A 16,122-nucleotide genomic window follows, 5' to 3' on the forward strand; every position below is an offset into this window, starting at 1 on the left:
AGCAAAAATGATGATTACATTAAGAATAACTTTAACTGATCACACAATGACTTTGTTGCTATTAAAGCATAACCTTCCCATATCCACAAAATATTGCACACATGCCAAGGATCATCTTTTGACCAGCTGAGTCTAAACTGGTTTTCAGTCACCTCTAGATGGCGCTATTGTCCATGAAAAGCTGGGCCTTTTATTTTCAAAATCCACATCACCTTGTAAATGTCAAACAATAGTCCTAGATGCTAAATTATAATCCCCCCCCCCCTGTGTCTCACCATTTGATGAGCTGCAATCATCTCAACCCCCTGATTCTATTTGTGTCTATTTGTTTCTTTAATTAATGTAATTGTGAGGATTTTTTTTTAATTATTGGTCTACTGGCTACAGTACTTTATTAGTGGGGCGATGACAAAATGAATGATCTGTTTAGAGGGTTTACTCACTAACTTTTTGAGTATTTATGTTGGATAGACGCCGTATATGAATCAAGTGCATATTTGCAAGAGGAAATACAGTAGTATATTGCATCTGCTTTTGTTGCTTATTTTTTTGTTAGCAACCCCTGAGCATTCTGTGTTTGGCTCATCATGTGTCATTGAAATATTTTGATGACCTCTCTGTTCTTCACACCCATTGCCTGTGGTGCAGCGGGTGTTCAGGTTGACCTTGTCCTGAGAACGCGTAGGCTCGGCTCTGTAACTCCATGAGGGAAGCGTGCCTGTCATGACACAACCTGGGCTTGGGCAGACGGACTTACGCAAGTGGAAACTGTGAGGAAATGGACATTCAGAGCTGGAAACCAGGGAGTCAATTTAGTCACTGTCTACCACGTTTTTCACATGCAAGTACAAAGCCAATCTCACACATCAGTGTTGAGCAGAATCTCTCTCAGAGGAATTCAGGGAAAGAACAATTCGTAGCATCTGTTTCCTGCTCACTTGCATAGAGGAAACGGTGTGTAAATCACACCAAATATAAATAGAATCAGCATTCAATTTACAGGAGCTAAAGTTGGTTACTGTGGCCTTGCCTTTTGCTCTCTCTCTCTCTCTCACACACACACTCACACACACACACACACACACACACACACACACACACACACACACACACACACACACACACACACACACACACACACACTTCTGTGTGTGTGTCCCTCTCTCTCTCTCTCCACATACCAATGAATTAGTTGCGTCACAAGGCACACGTGTTTTTTTATGCATAGGCTACTAAATGCACAAGGCAAGGCTATGTTATTATTCTTATTGCATAAACACTACAACATGTTTCGCAGGAAAATACTGAAATTGTAGGCTACTGGAAATAAATGGCACAAAATAGCTATTGTCAAAAATATACATACAAGTGCTCCAAATGTATGCAGAGGATTTTACAGAGGTCCTGCAAGATTATAGTTTAATAACAAAAACATATATGAGGCAATAAAAAAACTGATAAAACATAAATATATTTCACTGGACATAGTGACTCAATTGATCAACACTGCATTCATTACTATTACTATTAGTATTACTGTATATATGGAAATATGTATGCATAAATATTTGTTTTCTGAGTAAAAGCAAATCATTGACAATAATGCTTGACCCTGCAATGAAAAATAGCGAAAACTCAAATCACTGAACATTGTTGCTTGACGAGAGTCATAAACATCTCAGCATGCTCTTCCCTCCAAGGCTACTAGACACTAGAGAGATGGACTCGTATCAGATATTCAGAGCTATTAGGTTTCACATGAACACACAGTGTTCATGGCCTTGAACAAAGTATTCAACCAAAGGAAGCCGCATTTTTTCTTTTTATGTGTCAGTCAGTCTCCTGCATACCAAAAATTGATACTTCCCTTCAAGCCTGTATGTTAACATGGAGTTGCATCTTATTATAGATGCATTTCACATTGATCTACAGTATGTCACTGTAATTGTTAATTATACAGATTAACCCCTGTCTTTGTCTCAGTGGAGTATTTTGGGTGTTTATATGAATTAGCAGTACTAAAATACCTTATTCTGCAGACATGATTGTTGAATCTGGTCCCCCATATCCACCCTTCCTCATGTATGTGTTTTGCTTGGATTTGCGTCCATAAGGATTCAAGAACAACAGTTCTCATAACTCTAAACATGAATCAATGCACTTGGTTTGATTTTTTCATATTGACCGGTCCTTTTAGGCTGATACATGGTGGCAATCACACTGCATATTGATACTGTCAGACAGGCTTTTTAATGAGCCAGAGGCCACGCTTGAGCTTGGAGTATTTTTCTCCTTCTCCTAATATGGACAGGTAACAGCAGGCTTCCTCCTAATGCTCTCTGGGAGCAATAAGGCACTTTAGGTTGTTTGTTTCAGCTTGTCAAAGACACGTATAATAATGTTCCAGAGGAACAATAATAATTTCAGAATGATTTTTTTTCAAGGCATTTTGTGTGAGGGTAGAAAGCAAGATGGTAGGGAAAATAGAATATATACATAAAAGCAGTGCAGTTGGTGTCACCTTTTTCTTTTCATTTTTAAGCAGTGACCGTGACCTTTTTGTCTTGCTTCTTCTTGAAAAATAGCAGGAGGACGGGTGATTACACTAGGAAACAATCCAATGCATCGGCCTATTGACGTCCAGAGAAGAGAAGCAGATAGTAGTGAGCTGTAATAAAACCCTTTATTTACAGCTCCTCAGCAGACAGCTCTGTCTCCCTCTGGCTAATTGACTGGTTGCAGCAGGAGAAACATAGACTCTCACCCTTTGCTGGCGCACCTCTCTCAGATGTAATAATAACCACACTAGCCTACTACGCCTTCTATTAATGTACTTCTGAAGCCATCCTGCTCTACAGCTATCATAAAAGACCATTCACTTTGAAAACCTATGGATTGTGTAATGAAATGAGGATTTGGGGACTGTATTTATATGGCGTGGAGCCTATGGTGATGCAGGCAGCTCTGAGGCAGTTGTGTGCGGTCCATTCAGTGCGTTTCCCTTCTTCCTGGGCGAGAAACAAGGGAGGGGGAGGGGGGGGGGCAGGTGTGGGAGGCGAGGGAAAACCATCTCTCCCTTCCCTAATTTTTGTGTACAGGCGACAAACGAGCAGAAAAGTGCTGCTTTCACAGTTTTCTGCGGCCCGACGTTGAGCTCCCGGCAGAAGCAGACAAAGGAATGGCGGGATGATGAAGTCCCGAGCAGTGCAGGGCAGGTGTTTCCTCCGTCTCCGGGGAGCCGGGGACTACACCTGCCCACTACTAACCCACGGTGATGGATCGATGAAGCAGTCACTGACTCAGCACTTGGGCAGCTCTACCTGGGATTAGAGCACAGAGGACCTGATTGAAACACACTGTCATCGCACAAACAATAACACACATCCATCTTTGGAGGGCCGGCTCTTCTCCCCTCCCCTGTGCTTTACTATCACTGAGAATGATTGCACTGTTGATGATGAGAGGAGCAATCTACTGGGCGAGAGGCAACAGCCAAATTTCAGCGGACATGAGATGTCTAATGGCACCGCTTGGATACAGTAAACACTAAACACTATCTGCATCACTAGCAAGAGGCTGAATAACGACCTTCACACCTGGTGGTACAATATTGGTTTACACACCCACACCCACCCACCCACCCACCCACCCACACACACACACACACACACACACACACACACGCATACACGCATACACGCACACACACACGCGCACCCACACCCACCCACACACACATACGCGCGCACACACACACACACACACACACACACACACCCACACGGATGCACGCATGCACGCAGTCAGATAGATAACATTTCTGTAATATTTTGAATGAGGTGATCCTCCATTTAGAGAAGAATACCCATACAACCATAAGGCCTGCATGGTCCCAGGAGGCACTGACTAATGTAGTGTAATAGCCAATGCTGGCACGGGTCATTTTGCAAGTCGACCCAGGCAAATCCTCAATGGTCTTTTATCCAGTTAGAGAAATTATGACTATCAAAGCATTTCAATCAATTTGTAGACTTTATAGCTATCCATTTTCATCTCTCAATGCCCACAGTAAACATACTGCATCTTGGGCTAATATTTTAATGAGAGGTAAAAGGCTGGAAATATAAAATAGTATAGTATTTCACCTCAAACAGTTAGTAGCTAATGTGCAAAAAAATGATCATGCAAACATTTTTTATTAATTAAGTGATAACTGGCTTGCTTGAAGAATGAAATTATCACAAATATTCCTTTGACCAACTCTCCTCCTGAGGATACCTCTTTATTCAACTTTAGGCTACACAACTGCAAGATAATTTGCAAAAATATAACATAACATATCTTTGCTGAACTGACTGTGACATCCCTTTTTTGTATGTTATTAATTGCTAAGGTAATTCATTCATATATCACTTCTATAACCCAGTTCAATTGCAGAAAGGGCTGGGAGATTGATGCCATTTATGACACATGTCATGGTGTGTGGATGTTATAGTAAAGTGTAGATTCCTGAGATTCAGGGGAAAAACATAAACTACATGCAATGCTTAAAAACAACTTAGGAGGGAGCCTTAAGCATGAGGTTGGAGCTTATCTGAAAGCCTCCTTACCATCAGCCCTTTTCTCTCCCCCTATACTAACTATACATGTTCAATACAAATACCCAGGAAAGTGTAGAGCTCTCCCTCTCGATATTATTTGTGCTATATGAAGCTATAATTATAGCTTCATATAGCACAAATACTCCTTAAGGAGTTTAATTCAACAAAGGAAATATTGATGCTACTGATAAAACACAACACGCTCTATATAATATAATTGTTGATTTGGAAAGTGACAAGAACTCCTCTGTTGCCACTTGCCACAGTTGATAGCCTCTCTCATTAGTATCTTAATTGGATTTTTCCAACAACAAAACATGTTTTGGGAAAAGCAGAGCGATTCAGCTATATTCATTTTCCCTGCACTGATCAGAATGGAGCAAGATGGGGAAGGATTATGAAAATAGTGTTTCTAGAGGTGAACAACAGAGCAAATATTTAAAAAAAAATAGAGTGAACGCTGTTTCATCTGGTGGTGCCATCAGAATATCTGGCTGCACTTTGCTGCAGCCAGCAATGTTTCCTTATCTTGTCCTGTTGTGCTTATCTGGCCGGTACAGAGTTTGGCTCTGTAAGGAGTGTTGTGCCTACACCCCAGAACCATGTGGATGGAGCGAGCGCTGTCCCACACATCCGTCCTCACATAAACTGGGGGGGGGGGGGGGACTGTGAGGGTGTACTTGTGTAACTCCCTCCACATGTGCCACCCCACACGCACGCACTTCACGCTGCAGCAGGGTGGCTTGGCTGAATGGGACCCTGGCCTATAGGTGGCAATGACAGATTTAGAGGATGTTGTGGACGGAGCGGCACACAGGCCGGGCCTATATGGAGGATACGTGTGACATGTGACATGCAGCGGTGGCGTGGAGTGATGACATCCTCTGTTTAATGAGCAGAGTTAACGCTGCCCACGTTACAGCGAGCTGCCTGCCACAGAGAGCGGTAAATCTGCCTGCTATCACTGTTGCCCCCACTAATACAGGAAGTATTATCTAATAACTGCAACTAGAAGGACTAATTTTCTATTGAGCCGATACCCCCCATGCACAAGCACGATCCAAAAGCTCCTCGTGGGCGGAGACGATAACCCAGATAGAAAGTTTGATCATTCGGAAGTCTGGAGTTAGTTTAGCGAACAAGACAGTGTGGGACAGGTACTGACCAGACACATCTCTCCCTTTGGAGTTATTGTCTTGATGTTGGGGTTAGAAAATCAAATAGGGTGCCAGACAAATCCCAGACGTCTGGCTGTTCTGCCCCAGCTGCCTTGGGTCTGCCACATTCCTGGGGCACACTGGAGCTCTGAAGGCCCTCTGTGTCAGTGCCCCCTCCCTGGCCTGTCCTTCAGCCCTGATTTGTTGAGTGCTGGTGTCAAAGGGGACTACTTTGTAGATGGTGTGCTCTGCTTACCTGTTTCCTCACAGCAGAAGCAGTAAATGTCACTCTATGACACTCTCTGGACTGTCTCAGGCTGACCGTTACAAGGCTTGCGGGATGATAGACACACATGCACACACGCACGCACGCACACACGTCCGCACTACGCACGCATGCACACAAACACAAATGTCAAACATGAAAGTAAAATTAAACTAGTTAACAAAACCCATCTCCTTTCACCAAAGTAGCAGTTCTGTGGCTCCTTCTATTCTGTGAGAGTAAGAGATGGCCATTTTCTCGTGGTGTCTGGCATGTTTCTGCAGCTGTAATGCGATTGTGTTTCTGAGTTTTCCTCTACTGAGCAGGGGGTAATTGCTGACTAGTCTCTTAACCTTATTAAATCATCCAGAGGCAGTGTTGCATTGTGTTGGAGTGAAGATGGAGTTGATGATACTGCACCTCTCCTCCTTTTAGGAAAAGGAAAGATGCTGACTACACTTCGTCCAGGGGATTATACACTGAATTCAAGCAAAACTGCTATAGGTAATTAGAGAGTAGACGCAGCAATGTGACTATCACCAAGAGATGAGCCTCAGGCATAGTGCTGTAGTTTTCACCATACCTTTTTTGTACAATGTACAAGTCAGCCTGGTGGCCAGAATAAGATGTTGCCGTACATTTCTGCAGGGCCGGCCCTATCCATCTGGCAAGATACAGGATATAGATTAGGGGCCCCCTCCCAGGGGTGGGGGTTTGGGGGCATCCGTGCTGGAGGTACTTTTAAGTAGGGGGTGCTGTAAGGAGGGGACTCTCGGGCAGCGCCGAAGAAAATTTGAAGTTTTTTGGACTTTTAGCCATATTTAGAGGAATATTTAAAACAAACAAACGTGACGATGATGACGCTCGTTTGTAGCCCTATCAGTGTCAAGCAAGCGTGTAGAACCCAGCAGCCATAGGGGTTTCCAGGTCAGTTAAACCAGGGGTTCCCGACCTTTTTTGTGCCAAGGACCGGTAGATACATGCAGGACTGGTTGTAAATTTTAATGGTTTTAGTTACATATATATTTACTCACCAGGTGGCGACAAAGGGTAAATAACAGCCTTTTGTGTTGTACTGTATGTAGCCTACAGTATTTATGTTTTTGTTTAAACTACAAACATAAATAAACGTCAACCTATGTTTTAACTACCACACACAGCCTATAATATTATCAATCCACGGATATGTAGAATATGAACTTTTCTGAACCATATCACACATATCACGTTTCGAGATACGTGAATATTAACGCTAATGAGTCTGCTATTCAAAGAGCGCAAGGGCGAGGGTGTTTTGGCCGGGTTGGATGGAGGGCGTAGACACTTGCTTTTCAATTTCCAGTCATGGTCACAGTGTTTTACCAAAGTCTACATTTCAACCGTGAATCACATTTAACCTTTTTGTTATTTAATTCTAACCTAAACATATTTTAGGCATAACCAAATATTAGGCATATTTGGTTATGCCTAAGCATAACCAAAGATGTTTTACTCGCCTAAACCAGAGCAATTTAGAGAGAGAGTGGCGTCAGCAGAGGACCAAAATGCGTGACTCATTAGCCAATGAACAGCTAAGAAGGGGTCTTGCGCTACTTTTGAATGCTAAAATAAAGCTGATAATGTACAATTTGATTAAAAAAAAAAAAAAAAACGTTCAAAGTGCAACACAAACTGTCCATTTTTCTGCAACTCAACAGTGCTGCTTAATCCAGAACCTTACTTCCTGGAACTCTTGAGAGTAAAAAACTGGTCCATTGGAGTGAATGGAGATGTCGCGACTCTTCTATATACACAGCTCTAGCCTAAACATAGTCTCAATGCCAGACCCATAAGAGTTCTTACGGTGATGCAATACGTTAGCATTCTGCAGATCTCTCTGTGGGTCTGGGACACTTTAGGCTCCAAACTGGTGTTGGAATCCTGGCCAGTGATTGGTTCCCCCGGAATCGTGGATCGTGGATCGTGGAGAATAGCCTAAACATAACCAAAGTTGTTTTACTTGGGTAAACATAACCCAAGTTGTTAAAGGCAGCAATTGTTTTCAAATTAACCAGCGTTTTGTTTGAAATTTACATTAATTATAGGTTTGCAGAGACTTAAAATGCCACATTTTAGAAACTTATTTTGCCAATGTTTTGTTTCAAATTCCTGTTGAGATACATATCCCTGGTTTGCAGACACACGTAAAATGCCAATGTTTTCTTCTGCCGATTGGGTTGTGCAAGTTTACTGGCAGAACCATTATTGTGACTGTTTAATACACATTGCATTTGTTGTCATTAAATGTATACAGCCCCTTATGCATAACAATGCTTTATTTTTATTACTATATATTTGACAGACATTATTATACCACTGATATGGGTCCATAAAACACACGTCCATGATCGCTCATGGTAATTTCTCAAAGGCTGACATTCACAATATGGCAGCAAAAACTCCAAAGGGGTTTGGTTCTGAGCCAAAGGAGTTTGGGTCTGAGCTTAATTAGATTTCATGGAACTAAATCAAATCAGTCTAAACGAGAGCAGAGAGCCAAACCCTCTCCGTACAAACCTGTGTGTGTTTTCTGATCTGTGTGGCTCCTGATCGCTAGCTCAACTGGACTGTGTGTTTGAAGGGTGGAGCTGGGTTGCTTCAGCACTGCCACCCCTCTCTCTCTCTCTCTCTTCACCCTCTTCTCCTCCCTCCCTCCCCCGCATCTTTTCAGTAGTCAAGGAAAGAGGGAGTGAGAAGGATGGAGAGTTTTTGCCTCCCACTCCTCCCCCTGCTCACACTGCTTAACCTTGACAAGTCAATATGATACAGGCTCAATTTGCTTATCTCCTCCTGACATTACCACTGTTCTCCCTGCTGCGGGGGCATGGGGCCTGTTCCATTAGCATAGCTTACAAACACATCACTCTCTCTCTCTCTCCCTCCCTCTCTCTCTCTCTCTGAGGAGTCACGCTCATCTCCGGATGCTCACTGTATAGGCCAGTGGTTTTCAAAGTGGGGGCCGGGGCCCCCTGTGGGGCCTCCAGGGGTCACTAGGGGGGCCTCAGCAAATTAATGAAAATGCTTAAAAAACATATTCGTGGGGAAGGAAATATTTCAGTTATATTTGTTAATACTACAGTATAATAAAGAATATATTGTATAGTTATATTTAGTGTAGTGTTAATATAATTGAATCCTTCCACATAAAAATCATATTTGCCATGCCCATCTGTCTAATTGCCTGCCAGTCATTCTTGTCATTTCCCCCTGGTGTGGCTACTGGGTAATACAGTAGTCTGACTCTGGAACAATGTTTATAATGGAAAACAGACAAGAAAAGATTTGAGATACAAATGTAATGATTAGGTTATTACATTAATACAAGTAAGGAAATATATTCTGAGGTTTTTTGATGGCCAAAGGCTAATGCTATTTGGGGGGTCTTTGCATGGAAAAGTTTGGGAACCCCTGGTATAGGCCACAACGCAAACACAAAATGTTGTCTAACTTTGGAGGGTTATTTAGCCCCTTTCCCGACAAGCTAGCACGACATGGTTGATGCCAATGGATGCTTTAGGCTTAGGTCTTCTAGTTTTATATGATACCAGGATCTTCACTCTTGCAAATCTGATCCCGCTACAGCCTCTGAAAGACAGTAATGTCGGCCACGAATGCCGGCGTCCTCAAGGACTCACTCACTATTCTATCCACTTTTGGGTCGCGACCCACCAGTTGAGAACCACTGGTTTAAGAGAATGCTGCAACTCTGTTTCCCTGGAAAACTCCACAAATGTTTTGTGGACTAAAAAAAATTCACCTGTCCTTCCATCGGCATGGGGGTGAGTAGATGATGACAGAATCTTCATTTTTGGGTGAACGTATCCTTTAATATAAATATCTCTGATATCTCACTCAGATCTTTCAATCAAGCCTCTTCTTAAGCAATGCCTTTCTATCTGACACAAAAACAAATGGATAATGATACTGCGGCAGTCTGAATCCACGGCTAGGGTGACAAAGTCTTATTCCTCCTCAGTCTCTGACTAAATGACCATCCAGCTCCAGAGTGCACAGTCAAATGTGTTGTGCAGGTATATGTCAGGCCAGTGAACTAAGCCCCCCAGCATCTGGCTGCTGCTCCCCTGCCAGAGAAGCAGGCATCTCCCTGGTCTGCAGCTGCAGGGTGGATCCAACCCAGGTCCATTAGTCAGCAGACCCGGGACACCTCTCGCTCATCCCACCACATAAGGTAGCGTAATTGATACCCATCAGCCATGGCTGTACCCTCCTTGGTGGGCAGCAGTGCGGGTGTGGGATGTGCACCTTTTGTTTGGGTAAGAAGGTGCCGAGCGGGGTCCAGGACTCCGGGCCTGTCTCTCTGCCATCACTCCACTTGAAGGTGAGATGATTTAGAGGCCGGGGAGAAAGTTAATTTCTCTTGATCATTGTGTGCAACCTGGAGCCTTAATGGCGGGCGTAATTAATTCTGCTGATGTTAATCACCAGGGCTGGTCCCCACAATTATCAGCCCTGTGCAGATGGGGCGCGGCGCAGACATGAAAAATTAGGAAAAATGAATCTGTAATGGGGTGGCAGATCTAATCTGCGTCAGAGAAAACAAAGTTAGGAAGAGCAAGGAGCCCCAGGATTCCAGGTGAGAGCCACCAATACACACAAAACCTGTGTGACAGAGCTGAAAAATGTTGCCGCGTCCAAAGTGTTTGGTAATTACTGGGGCATTGAATTGTTCTATTGTTAATTCATCACTGTAGCAGAGGTTAGGTTCAACATCTCCTTCCATGGGCTTTGGGTTGGAGAGGAGGGGAAGCAATGGTGGTCACATGCTTCTGGAGTCACTGTAAGGTTAATCAGGTTCCACTCTTAGTTGTGTGGGCTTTGCCATCAACTTCCATACACTCCTCCAGAAGAAAAGACGATGACGCAAAAGATGAATGAGAGACTGCCGTGCACATATATGTACAGTGCATAATATTAGTGCATGTAAATGCTCTCATGTGCATGCACACTCCCATCTGCAAATTACAACCACACACACACACACACACACACACACACACACACACACACACACGCGCACACACACACACACACACTTGATTGTTTCAATCATGGTCTTACTGATGGGAGAATTACTAAGGCATTAGTGGTCAAAGGACAGATACTCCCAGAGGACGTTTCCTTTGCCAACGTCAAACAAAATTAAGCAAAATACAACTGATTAATTGAAATTGCAGAGGAGCCATTTTTCAAGCTCTTACTTGGCTCTGGCAGTTGGGCCTGCCGTCATTCCTATTTGCTCTGCTTAATTAGTCTTCTACCTATTTTGTCTTTAATAAGGCATGCCATAGGTTCTCAGAAAATCTACAAGGTTGGAATGAATCATTATTCATCATCATTGTTGCATTTGAATGGTGAAAACTGAGCAATAGACTGAACTGCTGGCTATGATTTAGTTAGTGTGTTATTAATGAGTTGAATAACCAGCTCTGTTACATTGTTGTTACTCATGCAATTGGTGCTCCTCTTGAATATCAAACCAATTTAAATATCAGACTTAATGGTGAGCAAGAGAACACATCTAATGGACTAGTGTAATGCTATGTGTTTTCTGTGTTGCAATTTATTATGTCTCAATATACATCTTTCAAACAGCAGAACCACCCACCGCTGGATTGTCAAGGTATTTAGTAGTAATTACTATCACAATCAATACACACATATTGACAGTATTATACTTCACTCCAAGTTTTTTCCAATATACATCAAAGGTCAAAGTCTCATTTTCTCGTAATTACTCACAGGGGGCAAAAGCAATTCTTGAGGTGAACCTCAACAAACAATAATAGATGGACCAGCTGGCTGTGTTCATTGTTCTGTGGTCAGAAGATCCACAGCAGCGGTGGTCAGGTGTTTACATAGGGCAGGGCAACACCACCTCCAGGAGAGCTGCAAAGGTCTCGGATCACAAGAAATACATATAGCTATAGGCTAACACACATGTACAGGGATGAAAGACATATAGCTATAGGCTAACAAACATGTACATATAGCTATAGGCTACCACACATGTACAGGGATGAAAGACATATAGCTATAGGCTACCACACATGTACAGGGATGAAAGACATATAGCTATAGGCTAACACACATGTACATATAGCTATAAGCTAATACACATGTACAGGGATGAAAGACATATACTGTAGCTATAAGCTAACACATGTACAGGGATGAAAGACATATAGCTATAAACCAACACACATTTACAGGGATGAAAGACATATAGCTATAGGCTAACACACATTTACAGGAATGAAAGACATATAGGCTAACACACATTTACAGGAATGAAAGACATATAGCTCTAGGCCAACACACATTTACAGGGATGAAAGACATATAGCTATAGGCTAACACACATTTACAGGAATGAAAGACATATAGCTATAGGCTAACACACATTTACAGGGATGAAAGACATAATAGCTATAGGCTAACACACATTTACAGGGATGAAAGACATATAGCTATAGGCTAACACACATTTACAGGAATGAAAGACATATAGCTATAGGCTAACACACATTACAGGAATGAAAGACATATAGCTATAGGCTAACACACATTTACAGGGATGAAAGACATATAGCTATAGGCTAACACACATATACAGGAATGAAAGACATATAGCTATAGGCTAACACACATTTACAGGGATGAAAGACATATAGCTATAGGCTAACACACATATACAGGGATGAAAGACATATAGCTATAGGCTAACACACATATACAGGAATGAAAGACATATAGCTATAGGCTAACACACATTTACAGGGATGAAAGACATATAGCTATAGGCTAACACACATTTACAGGGATGAAAGACATATAGCTATGGGTAGTGTCCTCTAGTAAGAGAGTGGCGTCAGCGGAGGACCAAAATGCGACTCATTAGCCAATGAACAGCCAGGAATGGGTCTCGCGCTACTTTTGCATGCTAAAATAAAGCTGATCATGTACAATTTGATTCAAGGGATGAAAAACCCTTTCAAAGTACAACACAAACTGTCTATTTTGCTGCAACTCGACAGTGCAGCTTTTTTTACTCAAGAGTTCCACTTTCTACTTCCTGGAAAAAAACTGGTCCATTAGAGTGAATGGAGATGTCGGAACTCTTCTATTATACGGCTCTGGCTATGGGCTAACACACATTTACAGGGATGAAAAACATATAGCTATAGGCTAACACACATTTACAGGGATGAAAGACATATAGCTATAGGCTAACACACATGTACAGGGACGAAAGACATATAGCTATAGGCTAACACATTTACAGGGATGAAAGACATATAGCTATAGGCTAACACACATGTACAGGGATGAAAGACATATAGCTATAGGCTAACACACATGTACAGGGATGAAAGACATATAGCTAAAGGCTAACACACATTTCAATCATGAGAGACTTGTAAGACATTTTAACAATCTTTATTGAATCAGAATAGACAGTTTGAGTATGGCGTATGACTCCATGATGTGACGCTCCTCTTGCTATGAGAGAGGGGGGCGTCAGTGCTGTATGAGATAGAAAATCCCCCTTAAGGGGATTTGTTTCCAACAGGAGTCATGACATTGGTGGTGATCTGGGGAGGTGGTGGGGTGAAGCTTTTGCTCTGGAGATGCTGGATGAATGCGGGATGCTGGCACGAGGTGAGTGATGACTGCACAAGTGTGATTTAAGCTGTGGTGATGGGGGCTTTATATAGTACCAGGAGAAGGGCATTTATGATGTCATAACTGATGTCATTTGGGAGAAGGGCATTTATGATGTCATAACTGATGTCATTTGGGAGAAGGGCATTTATGATGTCATAACTGATGTCATTTGGGAGAAGGGTATTTATGATGTCATAACTGATGTCATTTGGGCAACTGACGTCACCCTGCAAAGGTGACGTCATAGAGATGGTGACGTCATTTAGTGACGTCATTTGGGCTGAGGGGTATGACAGCATGGGGTGTCTACCTATGCCTTTTGGTCTTCCATGATTGAAATTCAGTCTAAGACTACACATACAGTACAGGGATGGGTATCGTTTTGTATTTTTCCGATACCTGTGATAAAATGATATTTTTAAAATGGTCCCAGTGCCTAAATGGTGCCTGAACCGATACTTTTTCAAATTTAAAGTGAATTTAAAGCAGATTTTTTTGTATTTAAAGATGATTTCAACTACAGTACAAATGATAATGTTACTGAAGGTGCATGTGGCGCCGGGTTCGGAGCACCAGAGGGCAGATATTTCACTCAGCAGCTCCGAAATGAGACACCTAAATCTGCATTACAATTCAGTGGTACTGGGTTTCGGTACCCAACCCTACACATGTATGATCCACAGTGGAAGAAATACTACTACTTTTTAGAAGTGACCAGCAGCTCTACGTCACGTCTGTCAGTCGGGCGATCCACAAAAGGTTCACCACCTTTTAGCAAGCCCAGTTTTCGCCATAAGAGACTGAAATTTGGCATGGAGGTCAAGTGTGTGTGTGTGTGTGTGTGTGTGTGCGTGTGTGTGTGTGTGTGTGTGTGTGTGTGTGTAAAGGTGTGTGTTTGCATACATGTCAATTGACTAAAAGGGGGGCGGGGGGCAAATTTCAAAATGCAGAATGGCAGAGGGAGAAGGCTGAAATTTGGCATGGAGGTCAAGTGTGTTAGTGTGTGTGTGTGTGTGTGTGTGTGTGTGTGTGTGTGTGTGTGTGTGTGTGTGTGTGTGTGTGTGTGAGAGAGAGAGAGAGAGCATACTAACTGGCTAAAAGGGGGCGGCAAATTTCGAAATGCAGGGTGGCAGGGGCAGGAGGCTGAAATTTGGCATGGGGGTCAAGTGTGTGTGTGTGTGTGTGTGTGTGTGTGTGTGTGTGTGTGTGTGTGTGTGTGTGTGTGTGTGTGTGTGTGTGTGTGTGTGTGTGTGTGTGTGTGTAACGGTGTGTTTGTGTTCATGCCAATTGGCTATGGGCAGTGGGGGATTTCAAAATGCAGGGTGGAAGAGACAAAGTATCGGGTAGGCTGCCCCTGCCATCCTGCATTTCAGAAATTCACATATGTGGTCGTAGCTATTGCAAATTCGCGCTTGTTTTGATCATAGAGTAATAACTGGGTTACTAATACCCTGCTTGGAAAACGGAAAACCTCCTGTCCTTGAATCGTTGTTTTACTCAATTTTCCTCCGCATTCGGTAACATTTTCTTTTTTACAAATGCACCTCCAGAATTCCTCCAAGAGGGCACAGTGGTGGAGATTAGCACATTCATAATTCCAGGGGATTATATGCTAATGTGCTCTCGCCTGTTTGTCTGAGAAAATTGCATTGTGGTTATTAGTGTGACACCAGAGCTCAGAGATGCTGCTTGGCAAACGTCCTCATCGGCTCCCGGATGCCCTCCACGGATTTACATTTTTATTACAACCAGAGAGGGAAGCCGAAGTGAAATAACGGCACACGCACAGACCAAACGCCCTCGTCTTGAAAGATTTAATTGAATGTATTCAAATGTGATTCATAGAACAATTACACTCTCATTCCGCAAGCACACATCAGTGCAATTGTTTTGCCTATACTGGGCTCTCCGCCCCTTTCCTCATCCTCTTGCGAACACTCCCACTCCCTTTAAATTAGAAATCGGACTGGCCTTTGTAGGAGACACTGAGGGGGAATCAATAGGTGCATTAATTACAGCAATTCATTACCCAAATAAACATGGGACTCAACCTTTGCTGGATACAGATTCGGGGGACGTAAGCGTTTGGCTGGAGACAAAGGCCTGGACCAGGAATCCCTATTGCATTAATCTGTGGGATCAAACTCCACTGAGTGCCAGGGATCCTCCAGGGAGTGTCCAGCCTGGGATCAATCTCCACGCACAGGCAGTGAGTTATGGCTACCGAATACAAAGGTGGTCATGTGACATGCAGCACCAGCACTGCTCTGCTGTTGCTGTGTGTGTGTGTGTGTGTGTGTGTGTGTGTGTGTGTGTGTGTGTGTGTGTGTGTGTGTGTGTGTGTGTGTGTGTGTGTGTGTGTGTGTGTGTGTGT

This window comes from Poromitra crassiceps, assembly GCF_964638095.1.
Source record: "Poromitra crassiceps genome assembly, chromosome: 6".
Lineage (NCBI taxonomy): Eukaryota > Metazoa > Chordata > Actinopteri > Beryciformes > Melamphaidae > Poromitra > Poromitra crassiceps.